The 14,018-nt window shown below is 37.7% G+C and overlaps 1 pseudogene; it reads right to left on the reverse strand.

Moving 5' to 3' along the window:
* Positions 1-8,280: 8,280 nt before the first annotated feature.
* Positions 8,281-8,578, reverse strand: LOC107523409 (large ribosomal subunit protein eL37-like; annotated as a pseudogene).
* Between the last annotated feature and the right edge of the window lie 5,440 nt (positions 8,579-14,018).

Here is a 14,018-nt window from a genome sequence, read left to right on the forward strand (position 1 = left end):
TAGGGTGGAAACAGGATGTGATATAGAGAGGGTGGAGCGAAAAGTGACTGGTGGAAGATCAGGGTGTGACAAGGAGAGGATCAGGGTGTGACAAGGAGAGGGTGTGGAGCAGGTGAGAATTCTATCACTAAACCACCAATGCCCTGGAGGGAGTGTAGTGCTTTATGTAAATGTAAAAGTGATTTATGTAAATAGACCAAAGCTTTGAATGGGATCAATCAATCCCTATATAGGCATATGGTTAAGCAGAACCCAGAGGGAGCTGGCATACTACCCAGCAGTCGTGATGAACAATCTTTTTGATATGTTGTTGTATCCAATTGGCCAAGATCTTGTTTAATATTTTGGCATCTATATTCATCAGAGATAATGGTCTGTAGTTTTCCTTTTTTGTTCTGTCCCTATCAGATTTTAGTATCAGCGTGATATTGGCTTCATAGAAGGTGGAAGGGAGTATTCCTGTTTCTTCAATCTTATGGAAAAGCTTAAGAAGTATGGGTATTAACTGTTTCCTGAAAGTTTTGTAGAATTCGTTTGTGAAGCCTCTGGTCCAGGACTTTTGTTGTTGGGGAGATTCTTAATAATGGTTTCAATTTCTTTGTCTGTGATTGGTGCATTTAGATTTTGTAGTTCTTCTTGGTTCAGTTTTGGAAGTGCATAGGTTTCTAGGAATTGTTCCATTTCCTCCAGATTCTATAGCTTGGTGGCGTATAATTCTTTATAAAAGTTTCGTAGGATTCTCTGGATTTCTGTGGTGTCAGTTGTGATATCTCCTCCATTGTTTACAATTCTATTAATTTGAGTCTTCTCTCTTTTGTGTTTGGTGAGTCTGGCTAGGGGTTTGTCAATTTTGTTTAATCTTTCAAAGAACCAACATTTGGCTTCATTGATCTTTTATATGGTTCTCTTATTTTCGATGTTGTTTATTTCTGCTCGAACTTTAGTGATTTATGTCCTTCTGGTTGCTTTAGGGTTCCTTTGTTCCTCTTCCTCTAAGTCCTAGAGGTGTGCAGTAAGATCGTTCATTTGAGTTTCTTCTTGCTGATTAATATGTGATTTTATGGCTATAAGTTTCCCTCTCATTACTGCTTTAGTTGTGTCCCAAATATTTTGATACGTTGTGTCTTCATTTTCATTTGGTTCCAGGAACATTTGAATTTCCTGCTTTAGTGAATCTCTGACCCAGTGGTTCTTAGGGAGTATGTTGCAAGTTTCCAAATTCTGTGACTTTTAATAATTTTCTGTTTGTTGTTAAATGTTAGTTTTACTCCACTGTGGTCTGAGAAGATACTTGGGATTATTTAGATGTTCTTGAATTTATTGATGCTGTCTTTGTGGCCTAACATGTGTTCTATCCTTGAGTATGTATTATGTGGATTTGAAAAGAAGATGTATTCCAGTTTTTTGGGGTGAAGGACTCTGAAAATGTCCAAGAGGACTAGTCTGTCAATCTCTTCATTCAATTCTCTTGCATCTTTGTTGGTTCTCTGTTTTGTTGATCTGTCTAAGTGTGAGACTGGGATATTGAAGTCTCCCACTATTATTGTATTACTATTGATGTATTTTTGAAATTCTTTCAGTAAGTGCTTGACGTATTTAGATGGTCCCTCTTTGGGTGCATAGATGTTAATAATTGTTAAGTCTTCTTGGATGATTGATCCTCTAATCATTATGTAATGTCCTTGCCTATCTTTTATTACTTTATTTAATGTAATATCTATCGTGTCTGAGATGAGAATGGCTGTTCCTGCCCCTTTTTGTGGTCCGTTAGCCTGTATGATAGTTTTTCATCCTTTCACTTTAAGTTTGTGTTTATCTTGTTGTGACAGATGGGATTCTTGCAAGCAGCATATGGTTGGGTTATGTTTTCTGATCCATCCCCCAACTCAGTGCCTTTTGATGGGTGATTTTAAGCCAGTGACATTTATTGATATTATAGATTTAATGTATTGTAGTGCCATTGTTCAAAAAATATTTTTTTGTTTGCTCTGATATATTGTCAGTATTATAGTGATGTTCTTGTTTATAAGAGGTCTTTTAGAACCTCTTTCAGGGCCCGCTTGGTGATGGTTGCCTCCTTTACCTGTTGTTTAAGAAGATTTTGATCCCTCCATCTAGTTTGAATGAAAGTCTAGCAGGATATATTATCCTTGGTTGAAACCCTTTTTCATTCAGGGCTCAATAGATATCTTGCCATTCTCTTCTGGCTTTTAGAGTTTGAGTGGAGAAGTCTGCAGATAATCTTATGGGATTTCCCTTGTATGTGATTTTTTGTTTCTCTCTTGCAGCCTTTAGGATCCTTTATTTATCTTTACTTCTTTTCATTGTGACTATGATGTGTCTTGGTGTCTTCAGGTCTGGGTGGGTTGATTCTGTTTGGTACTCTCTGGGCCTCTTGAATCTTGATGTCCTTTCTGTTATTCAGGTCTGGGAAGTTTTCTTCTATTATTTCCTCTAGAATGTTTGCTTCCCCTTCCTCTCTTTCTACCTCTGGCAGGCCAATTCTACGAATGTTACTTCTTTTGAGATCATCCCATATGTCTCTGTTGTTGTTTTCAGTGTCTCTCAATCTCTTTTTAAGCTCTTTCAACTCTTTCTTTGTTTTCTCTAACTCATCCTCTGTCTGACTAATTCTGTTTTCTGCTTCTGTTAGTCTGCTTTCCCTTGCCTCAGCTTCTTTCTTCTTTACAGCTATTTCAGATTTCAGTTCTCTAATTGCCTCAAGATAATCAGTATATTCCTTGGGGGTCTCAACTGTTGTTTCCTTAATACTGCCATTCCTTTCCTCCAATGTTGTTTTCATTTCTGTGATTAACAATTTTATTATTGCTTGCATACTTTTCTTATCTATGGTTACTTCTGGCTGATTTGTAGTTTCTTCTGGGCTCTTGTCTTCATTCATTGGAGTAGCAGTTTTATTTGTTTTTGATCTATCCATTTGTTTGATTTATGTGTTTCTTTTTTTATGCTCTGTTGTTCCTTAGCTGTTGTGTCTTGAGTACAAGCAACACTGTACTAAATACCTTTATGACAATTGCACTCACCAACCTCAGGAATTACAGTAGCAACTGAAGCAAGTATTGAAGCAGTTTAATCACTAACAGTTAGCCAAACAATTTCTCCAGTATGTGAAAAAATAATAACCAAATCCCAGTGAAGAAGAAAGAGAAAAGAAAGAAGGGATGGCAAGAATAGATAGTTATGCAAATCTACTATCCACTGTATATTCTAGGTGTAACAAGAGGGGAAAGGGAAGTAGAGCAGAGATACACACATAGAGAGTCCACTCTGAGTCAGATTTCTTTCCCAAAATAATTCACAAATTCAGAAAGACAAAGAAGAAGGAAGGAAGAAGTGTATGACAAGATAAAAAAAAGAAAAAAAAGAAAAAAGAGACAAGAGAGATGAAAGATAACAAAAAGGGCTGTAATTAAAAAGCAGAGAAAGGAAAGTTTTTTTGATTACTTTATTTTTAATTTAATTTTTTTAATTAGCTAGGTGGAGGAGGGAGGGGAGAGTCTGTAGAGGAGGTAGGAGTAATGAGACAAGTTCCTCCCACAATAGATAAGATGCCCACTACCCTAGCAGTGAAAGATACCCTAAGAGTTAATTCTGATCAACCTAAAGGGGGGGAAGATATATGCCTTTATATAGTATTAATAATAAAATAGAGCAGGGTAAAAAAAACCCTGTCCCAGATTACCTCAAACCTCATGATCAGAGGTAGCTGATTGTTAAGAAGAGAAAAACAAAACAAAACTCAGGACTAGACAAGGATAGCTGAAATAGACATTTATGCAAATCTACTATCCACTTTATATTCTAGGGGTAGCTAAAGGAGGAAGGGAAGTTGAGCAGAGACACTCGCAGTGAGAGTCCACTCTGAGTTTGAATTCTTCCTCAAAATAATCCCCAAATGTGTATCAGTGAATTCAAAAAAGCACACTGTTTGGTGGTGTGGGGGATGGGGCCTGTGGCTTTGGAAGCTGTAGGATTAAGGAAGAAAGGATGTCAAGAATGAGAAAAAGAAAAAAAAAGAAAAAGAGAGAGAAAAAAGAAAAGATAAGAAAAAGAACAGTCATAAAAGAGCGGTGAAACGAAAGAGTTTATTTATTTATTTTTACTTATTTAATTAGCTATGCAGGATGAGGTGGGGGGGTTGGCTACTTAGAAAGAAAAAAGGCCAAAGGTTTCAGAAGGGTATAGACTTAGAATGAATGATACTCCCTGGTGGGACAGGAATTTTTGTAAAAAAAAAAGAAGCTCAGCAGGGGAGCCTGCTAGGAACTGGTCCCCAGGGACTGGTTATGGTGGGGGGGAAGGGGAGGAGGTGTGCTTAATAATTTAAAAGAAAAAAATTTTTCCCTTTTTTTCTACTCTATTTTTTAACCCAAATTAAGTTATAGTCACCTCTCCTTGGTGTCACCCCTTATTGACTGGCCTACTAAAGGCAGAAAATCCTACCGTTTTCAGAAGATGTGGTCAGAGCTCAAGCCACTAGCAGCTTCTCAGTCCACCGTGTTCCGGGAACCTCCTAGTCTATCAGTGCTTTTGTTATGTGCTTATATCATAAAATGAAAAACTAATCGGAAATCATTGTTGAACTTATCTCCTAAGTTTTTTTTAAATTTATTTTTTTATTTAAGGAAGGATAAATTAACAAAACCATAGGGTAGGAGGGGTACAACTCCACACAACTTCCACCACATAATCTCCATATCCCATCCCCTTCCCTTCCCTGATACCTTTTTTTTTTTTAACTTTGTGAAAGTTACTTAACCTTTCTGCTATTTATATTCCTTTTGGGAGAACATGGATACTTACTTTGGGGGTACAGTTGTACACTTTTAATTTTTTCTTTCTTTCTTTCTTTCTTTCTTTCTTTCTTTTCTTTCTTTCTTTTCTTTCTTTCTTTATTGGATAGAGACAGCCAGAAATTGAGAGGAGGAGGGGAGAGAGAGAGAGAGAGAGAGAAAGACACCTGCAGACCTGCTTCACCACTCACAAAGCTTTCCCCTTGTTGTGGGGACGGGGGAGGGGGGACTCAAACCCGGGTCCTTGTGCTCTGTAGCATGTGCGCTCAACCGGGTGCGCCACCACCTGGCCCTGAGTTGTACACCTTTTAACTAAAATCTGTAAGAGCTCTATGGAGATTTGAAATTATCACTTAGTTGTACATCAGAGAGAATCCAACCTGATTGAAAGTTGACAGTCGTTTATTGTATGTACCTCCTGCTCATATTCCCAGAGGAGAAGATCTGACTCCTGGAAAAGAGGCCTCAGAGGTGGTTGGCTTTCCTTGTACCCATCTGATATGTAAATGCCTTTAATTAAGTCAGTAGATAGACCTGGACTATTGTGGTGACTGGTTGACAGAGGCTCATGACTGAGTGAAAGAAAGTCAATGTTTTATTTGCTGTTGGATTTAAATCTTTAAAGGACATTTTGAAGCATAGGTCATGAAGTGTCCTGCTAATGTTTTTTTCTATGTATTTGATAGTTTCTGCCCTAATGTCCATGTCCTTAATCCATTTGGAGCTGACTTCTACATGGTGATAAGTGATGGTTCAATTTCATCTGCTTACATGTTTCAATCCAATTTTCCTGGCAGCATTTGTTGAACAGAACTTCACCATTTAGTGGTTTGAGCCCCCTTGTCAAAAATTTATTTGCTGTAAATGTGGAGGCTCATCTTTAGATCTCCAGTTTTATTTCACTGGTCTGTGTGTCTGTTTTGGCTCCAGTAGCAGGTCATTTTAATTACAGTGGCTCAGTAGTATAGCTTGAAGTCAGGCAGTGTAATGCCTTCAGTTTTGTTCTTTTCTCTTAAGATTACTTTGGCAATCCTGGGGATTTTTTTTTGTTGTTGTTCCACATAAATTTCTGAAACATTTGTTTTATTTCTTTAAAGAAGTCTATTGGTACACTGATGAGAATGGCATTAAATCTATATATGGCTCTGGAATGGATGGTCATTTTGATGATGTTATTCCTTACAATCCATAAGCATGGGGTGTCTTTCCATTTCTTTGTGTCTCTGTTTCTATTACTTGAAGAGTGTTTCATAGTTTTTAGCATATAATTAATTTCTTTACTCCCTTTCTTAACTATATTTGCAAATATTTAATTTTTTTTCCTATAGTGAAGGGGATTGATTTCTGAAACTTTTCTTATTTTGATTTGGTATTTGCTTAGAGGAATGCCATTGATTTTTATATATTTATTTTGTAACCTGCCACTTCACTATATTATTCAAGGAGTTTTCTACTGGACTCTTTAGGGTTTTGTATATATACAGTCATGTCAAAAATAAACCAGTGGGATGACATCAAACTGAAAAGCCCCTGCACAGCAAAGGGTACCATTACCCAATGACATGGGAGAAGATCTTTAAACAATACACATTAGATAAAGAATTAGTAACCAAAATACATAAAGAGCTCAGTTAACTAAGCACCAAAAAAATAAAAAAGCAATCCCATTAGAAAATTGAACCAGGACATGAATAGACATTTCACCAAGGAAGAGATTCAGAGGGCCAACAGATATGTGAAAAGGTGCTCAAAGTTACTGGTAATCAGATAACTGCAAATAAAGACAACATTGAGATACCACTTTACACCTGTGTGAATATCATACATCAGAAAAGACAGAAATGACAAATGTTGGATAGGATGTGGAAAAAAAAGAGACACTTCTGCACTGCTAGTGGGAGTGCAAAATGGTCCAACCATTGTGGAAAACAATTTAGAGACTTATTGGGACACTAGGTATAGATCTACCTTATGACCCAGCAATTCCTCTCCTGGAGATTTACCCAAAGGAGACAGAAACACCTATCAGAAGAGATATGTGTATACCTATGTTTATAGCAGCGCAGTTTGTAATTGCAAGAACCTGAGATTTGGAGCTGGATTTACAACCCAAATTTTCAACATCAGATGAGTGGCTAAAAAAATAGTGGTATATATACACAATGGATTACTACTCAGTTGTTAAAAATGACAAAGTTGTCTCCTTTGCATCCTCTTGAATGAACCTCAAGGACATCATGTTGAGTGAGATAAGCCAAAAAGAGAAGGATGAATACCAAATAATCTCACTTATTAGTGGGACCTAATAAGGTAGGGACAGAGAGGAAGAACATAAAGTGAAACATGTACTGGACATGTTGTATTTCACCAAAGCAAAGGACTTTGGGGAGAGAGAATGCAAAGTGAATCATGGACTGAACATGGTGTACTGCAAAGGATTCTAGGGATGGAGTTAGAGGATGGATGTAAAGAAAACTCTGGAGTGATATTGTATAATGAAATTGTATGCATCTGTCAATGATTGCACTATAAAGCATTAACACCCTCAATAAAAAAAGAATAAAAAAGAAAGAAATCCAGTATAAAAAATGCAACTTCAACTGGCTTCTCTTGGAAAGGACATGCATTTGTGACCTCATTGTATTTCACTCGAAAAAGTTAGGAGTGTGCGAGATACCCAGAGATGATCAACTCCCAGGATGAAATATATGGCAAATATTGCAGAGTTAATAGTCCTCAACTGATTGGATGTATAAAGAAATACTGAGGGAGAAGTGCTCTTACTCTGTCTCCAGGCTCATGTTCAGGAGGGAGAAGAGAAACATTTGTATTTCATAACTGTAATCCCTAATGCATTCAAATCTTAATTGTATAAATTTGACAACTACAATAAGGATAGGCTTATGTCTTTGCCAATAAAGTTTTCAGGGATATTAAATGCAGGGAACCAAGCCATAATGCTATATAAATCAGGCTCAGAAAGTTGCAATTGCACACAGTGCAATTATTTCATGTAATAGTAATGAAATAATTAAAAGCACGATATTTTAGTCAGTATTCTAATTTCTTTATAAAAAAGAATTTCCTGATATGTAAGTCATATAGCAATAGACTAATTATTTAAAATAAAGTATATCCTTTCATCTTCTCTCCCACTTACTATAGAAAATGTGAACATTGACTTGCTTCTTTTGAGGACCAGAGCTGAGCGTCAATAGCCAATCATTTATATTCTAGCCAGCATACACATGGGGCAAAAGTGATAGGATTGTGCTATATTGTAGTGTCTTTCAGTGAATACATTCCTAAATGCAGTGAGGAAAAAAAAGTGCATATCTTTGGTACACTGGGAATACGACAAGAAGTAGTCTGAAAGTATAATATATCCGAGGAAGAATGTTTTGTGGTAGAGTTTTTTTTGTTTTGTTTTAAAACAAAACATTTATTGTGCAACTGTTGGGAGTCCTCAAGATGAGCTGGAGGCTGCAGCCATGGCCTTCTTGGGTTTGGGAGGCGTTCCTTTACGGAATCCGTGCCTGAACCAGCGGTACAGAATCTTCAGGTGCCACATGCGTCTGGTGCCTGTGGTGTTCAGTCTCTTGGCCTTGTCTATCCGGGTTATACTTGCGCTTGCACTTGGCGGGGTAGCCACACTTGCCGCACATGCGCTTCTGCCTGTGGTAGTAGGCCTTGGAGCTGCAGCACCCACAAAGCAGGTGTGTCTTTTCGCGCCACTTCCCTATGGACAACGTCCCCTTCGTCATCTTGCTTCTTCCGCCTAGACCAAAGTGTGGTAGATTTATTATTGATTGATTGATTGATAAAAAGGAAACACTGACAAAACCATAGGATAAGAGGAGTACAACTCCTCACAATTCTCACCACCCAACTCCGTATCACACTCCCTCCCTTGATAGCTTCCCTAAGAGTTTTTTTAATGGAGAGTATTCCCAAGGATGGAAGAAACTGATCAAATTGCTTTCCATTAAGGATTTGCTGAAGTTCATAGTTTAATATAATTAGCTTTAGTTAAATGAGATTGGAGCAACAACAACAGCTGCAGCAACCATCACATTAGCTGGCATTAATTTATCCTGTGACTTTACATACACATTTGCACTTGACTATATGTGTATCCCTCTCCACTCCCCCCCACCCGGGAGTAGTGAAAAGGGGAGAATTGCATAAGTCAACTAAAAAAATCTTCCAAAACTTGGAATTAAAGGAAATTTGTTGTTGTTGTTTAGGTGTCCTGAATGTCTCTGTCCTTTTTCAGATTTATGTGATTATGCTGAGTTATGTTATGCTTATCTGTTTATCCTTCCTTCTACCATCATTTTATTTAAAACTTCCCATCCTAGAAAATTGCCATCTAGCCTTCTTGGACTCCTTTAATGCCTTCTTCAGCAATCCTCAATAATCAATTGTTCTAAAGCAGAGCTCCACTTTCAGATAAAATGTCATATGGGATTCCAGTGCACAAAACAAAAAAATATGGGCTGACATGAAGCCAGAGGATGATAGCCCCAGCCCTCAGGACCCCCACCTTCCTCACCTGGGATGCTCCTACTCTTTTTCCTTAGAAACCTGGCATTTGATCATCACAGTTTGCAAACAGTTTTCTTAAGGAATCTACTTAGTTACTACAACACATGATTCAGTGTGTTATTTCATACACAGAAAGACAAAATCCAACATTTTTCACTGCTCAGAAATTGGGGAGGGCTGAACTATTTTTAGGCATTAGAAATAATAAAAGATGATTGCCAAAATAATATGTGATTTTGCAGTTCCCCTGCCCAAATTATCTCTAGAATAGAGTCAAGGTGTTTTGAATTTTGCTGCAACATGTAATATTTTGTTGATGTGCAATGAATACAAAGAAGTACTCATTTTTCTAGAGGAGCTGGTATTTGTCCAGGAAGTTCCTTTTGCATTTTCTTTCCTTCATTTTTGCAAAGTCAGGACTTCTTTTTCTTTTTCTTCTTCTCCTTCTCCTCCTCCTCCTTCTCCTTTTTTTTTAATATTCATTGAGAGAGAAGCCATAACACTGAATTTTCCATTAGTGCTGTGGGAATCATATATACTCTCAGGGATCACATCTGCATTGCATGTATGGCCAGGTACATGCCCTTTCTGGTGAGCTATATCCCAGGGCCCTCCCACTGGAAAATTTAAGACTGCTACTCACTTTTACATCTTTATCTCATGTTTAAGGGTTGCATTACATAAATGAATGTGATCTTTAAAACATTTCCTGAGCTATATTTTCATATATTTGCTGGCTTTTTGGATCTCCTCATATTCTGTTCATATCCTTTTCACTTTTGGATGGAGCTTTTTTTTTTTTTTCTTTTTGCTGCTGACATTAGTGAGCTCTTTTTATATTTTGGTTATTAGACTTTTTGTCTGATGTATGATATGTAAAGTTCTTCTCTCATTCCATGTAAAGGGTCTTTCTATTTGACATGAAGACACTTTTCAACTTGATGTTATATGGTTCCTACTATCTGAAAATTGGCATAGTCTATATTTAAATCATTTTATTGTCTACTCACATATCATCTATTTATCATCTAATTATCACCTATCTATCATTTATCATATTTTTATACTGTCTTCACATTATGATTTTTGAGAGAGGGTGGGAATATATACTCTCTCCCTCCCCCCCTGTCTCTCCATATATATATATATATATTATACTAGTTCATAGAAAGTGGAAGCAGATTTCAATGTTACTTTTTAAAATTGATTTACTCTTTATTTACAATGCTATGCAACTTTAGGAATATAGTATTGCATATATTATATGTATGTAATACTCATTATACCAACCATAAAGTTAGCTCAATGGTCTTGTCCTCATGTATGTGGAGGAAACATCTAGATTCTTTCTACTTTCTTTCTATTTTATTCCTTTCTTCCTTTCTTTGTTATAAAATAGAGACAGAGATGCTGGTGCTCACATGGGTGGCCTCACAATCAAGGTAGCTACTGGCTTTCCCGGCACCAATTCTAGTGGTCGCATGATGCAGAAAGAATAACCAGGAGAAATTCAAGTATGAACTTCAACTTTATTCTGAGAAGGACAAGGTTATATAGCAAGTAGAACAAAGAACATTTTTTACATTTGTCAGTAATAACAGGTTTGTAAAGGTCAGGTACCCCTAAGGTGGGGAGGGGTAGAAATGATGATATACCAAAAGGTCAAAGCAATTAGTTTCCATGTTGTAAGACATGTTAATTATCTAAAGGTATTAAGAAAAACATAGTGGTTAAACCAGCAGAGTGAGATGAAGCAGAGAAGGGCAGAACTTGATGTAAATCATAGATATCAAAGAACAAGGAAATAAGGTGTGGGGGTCTCACTGCTGGGGTACTGGCAAGAGTGTGATGGAGTATGCTTATGTGTGTGATCAAACGGTGGTAAACTTATAGTGAACATAGTGAAATCTAAGTGAACTTTTAAGCAGGCAGCCATTTTGTCTGCAGCAGGGGAATGAGTTAACTGTGAGAGGTTGCAGGCCTTTGCGAAGCTTGGGAGACCAAAAAGAGGAAACTGAGTCAGGAAAACATTTCCCTCCACCTCTATCCCTGGAAGGGAGAGACTGACAAGTTGGGTGTCTTTCCAGACCTCTATCTCAAGGATGGGAGAGTTCCTCTAAACTCTACTATGCTTTCATATAATCCCACATATTTCTCCTTTTATTTTTATTAATGAGCAGTGTCTATGGGTCTATATCAGCAAAGGATGTCATGTTTTTCATAAGGACAGCAGTGTAGGGATGAACAGAAAATTTCTGAACTGTAACGTTTATAATGTCATGTATGTCCCTTTTGAGGAATCGAATGAGGCAAGGAGCAATCAGTAACAGAACTTCAATAGCCATCATGGGGCCTAGGAAAGGTAAAAGCCAAGAAGTTAGAGGGGAAGTAAATCAAGAGTTAGTATTAAGAGAGGAAAAGAAATTCTTAATGTCACGCTGAGTTTATGCAAAGTATCAACATTTTGTTCTACCAGTCCAGATTCATTCATTAAAAAAACAGCATTCTTCTTGTAATGCTAAACATGTTCCTTCCTGTTCTGCCAAAATCAAGTCAAGGGCTCGACGGTTCTGGAGTACCACCTTAGCGAGAGAGTTTACCTGTCTCTGGAGAGACTCCAAGCTGTGAGAGGTGAAGTCGATGGACTGTTGAAGTTGATTCTTGATGAGTCCAGCCATATAGAAAGATTGTTCCAAAGCACCGACAGCAAGCCCAATGGAGGCGGTCAGTCTAATGCCAATGACCAGGGAAAGAACACTGCATGTCTGACCCTCAGGTGGGATGTCAGCCAATGGGACTCTTCTTCTTCATAGAGGGTTAGCTGTGGAACAAGAGAGACTAGGAGGCAAGGGCTGGGTAGGGAAGAATTGACACAAAAATATAGGGTAGAATTGCATCAGAACACAAACAGAGGAGGGGCATACATGTTAGAAGACAAAGTAAGGTTTCTTGAACATCGAGGGACATTGGGAGTAAAGGAGGAAGTTAATAGACATGTAAGGATGAAGTCAGAGCCAATAGCTTCTGTGTAGAGAGGAATTGAGGTAAGGAGTGGTAAGTCAGCAGAAAGGGAGGAGTTGGGTAGGTTAATGAGGTTGGCTGGGGTGTTGTTTACTGGTGTAGCTGCTAGAAGGGGTCTGTTAAGAGAAGTACACAGAAAACAATTCAAGGCATTGGGGAGAGCAGGGGATTGATCAATAAGAGAAACAACATATTGAAGGTAATCAGGCCATGATGACAGATCAAAGTTGGAGGAATGAGAGGTAAGAGCTTGAGAAAGAGCTTGTTCATGTTTGGTTATCATGTTTTGAATCTGAATTTCTCTAGAGGCAAGGACTGTCGAGAGATGAAAATGTCAGCAGAGGGAAAATTAGAATAAGCACTGTAGTAAAGTTTTCCAGTGACTCCAGTGGCCCACCTGGGGTGCCACGGGGCATGAATGGTAAATTTAAGAGATCCTTTGCTGGAAAAATATTGTCGGCTAGGGTTGAATATCGGTGTGGAACCCTTTTGGTAATCATGTGAGATAAGCCAACAGGGACTCCGTGGATTTTGCAAGACCAGTAACAGCATCCACCATAATAATCAACAGCTATGAGGCAACTGCCTGAATTATCAAAAGGAAAGCAAATATAAAGACATCCAGAGTTGACAAAAATGTCTCCATAAGTTTATGGCTGGAAGGGTGGGTGGCATTTGCCCATGAGACATAATAGGTGGACAATTCAAATTTTTGTAAATATTAAAAAGGTTTAGTGTAGTTACTCCATTAATGCGTTAGCCAACTGAATGTTGGGGGGTCATTCTCCCTCTTTTTTTATTTAATTGTGCCGAAAGGTTATAGGGAATAATTGTAGTGAAAGATAGACACCTGCATACCTGTAGGTGGAGAGTGGAGTCTCGAACTTTTGCTTGGTAATATATACAGTTAATCAGGTGTGCCAATTCCTGGCCCCCTAAGGTTCAGATTTATTATCAGGCAACATTCCTAAGATTTTGTGTATATGTGGTCTATGTATTTTTATGGGAACAAGTTACATAACTTTCACTAATTTTCACAGAAGGCTGTGGCCCAAAAAGGTTATTTCCTAGGTCATACTGGTGTCTGAAGAGTAGAAGGAGCTAGGATGACACTACCTGATTTTCTATACAAGGATTACTTGAAAACTCTATGGAAAGATTTGGGTGTAATTAGCGTCAGACCAAAGTAGTTTCTATGCATTAGAAGAGTCCTTAAGAAAAGAAAAGCAGCTCAGGTTATAATGATCAAATCAAATGTTAATCTGTAAATGACTTCTTTTTTAGTATTAAAATAAATCCTTTTATCCAGAGAAAGCAGAAACAGTGAGAAAAAAGTAATTGCTAGCGAAGTCTCTCAGTCTCATCTGAATATGAGTCAATGACAGACAGCTGAGTTGTGATGGCAGCCAAAGTTCATTTTACTGTGCTCTCTCAGATCAGGGGCAGATAACTTTGTTGTTATGATGAATAAATACATATTTTTGGAATACGGGATTTAGCTTAAATTTTTAACCACAGCTACAAAATATTCTTGATGTATTTTCTGTTCAATTAAGATATCTGGTAAATAGATAATAATGAAGATTCAGTGTAAGTGCCAGCAGATAAATTGCTATTTCATATGCAAACTGCAGA

The sequence above is a fragment of the Erinaceus europaeus genome, chromosome 8, assembly GCF_950295315.1.
Source record: "Erinaceus europaeus chromosome 8, mEriEur2.1, whole genome shotgun sequence".
NCBI classification, from domain to species: domain Eukaryota; kingdom Metazoa; phylum Chordata; class Mammalia; order Eulipotyphla; family Erinaceidae; genus Erinaceus; species Erinaceus europaeus.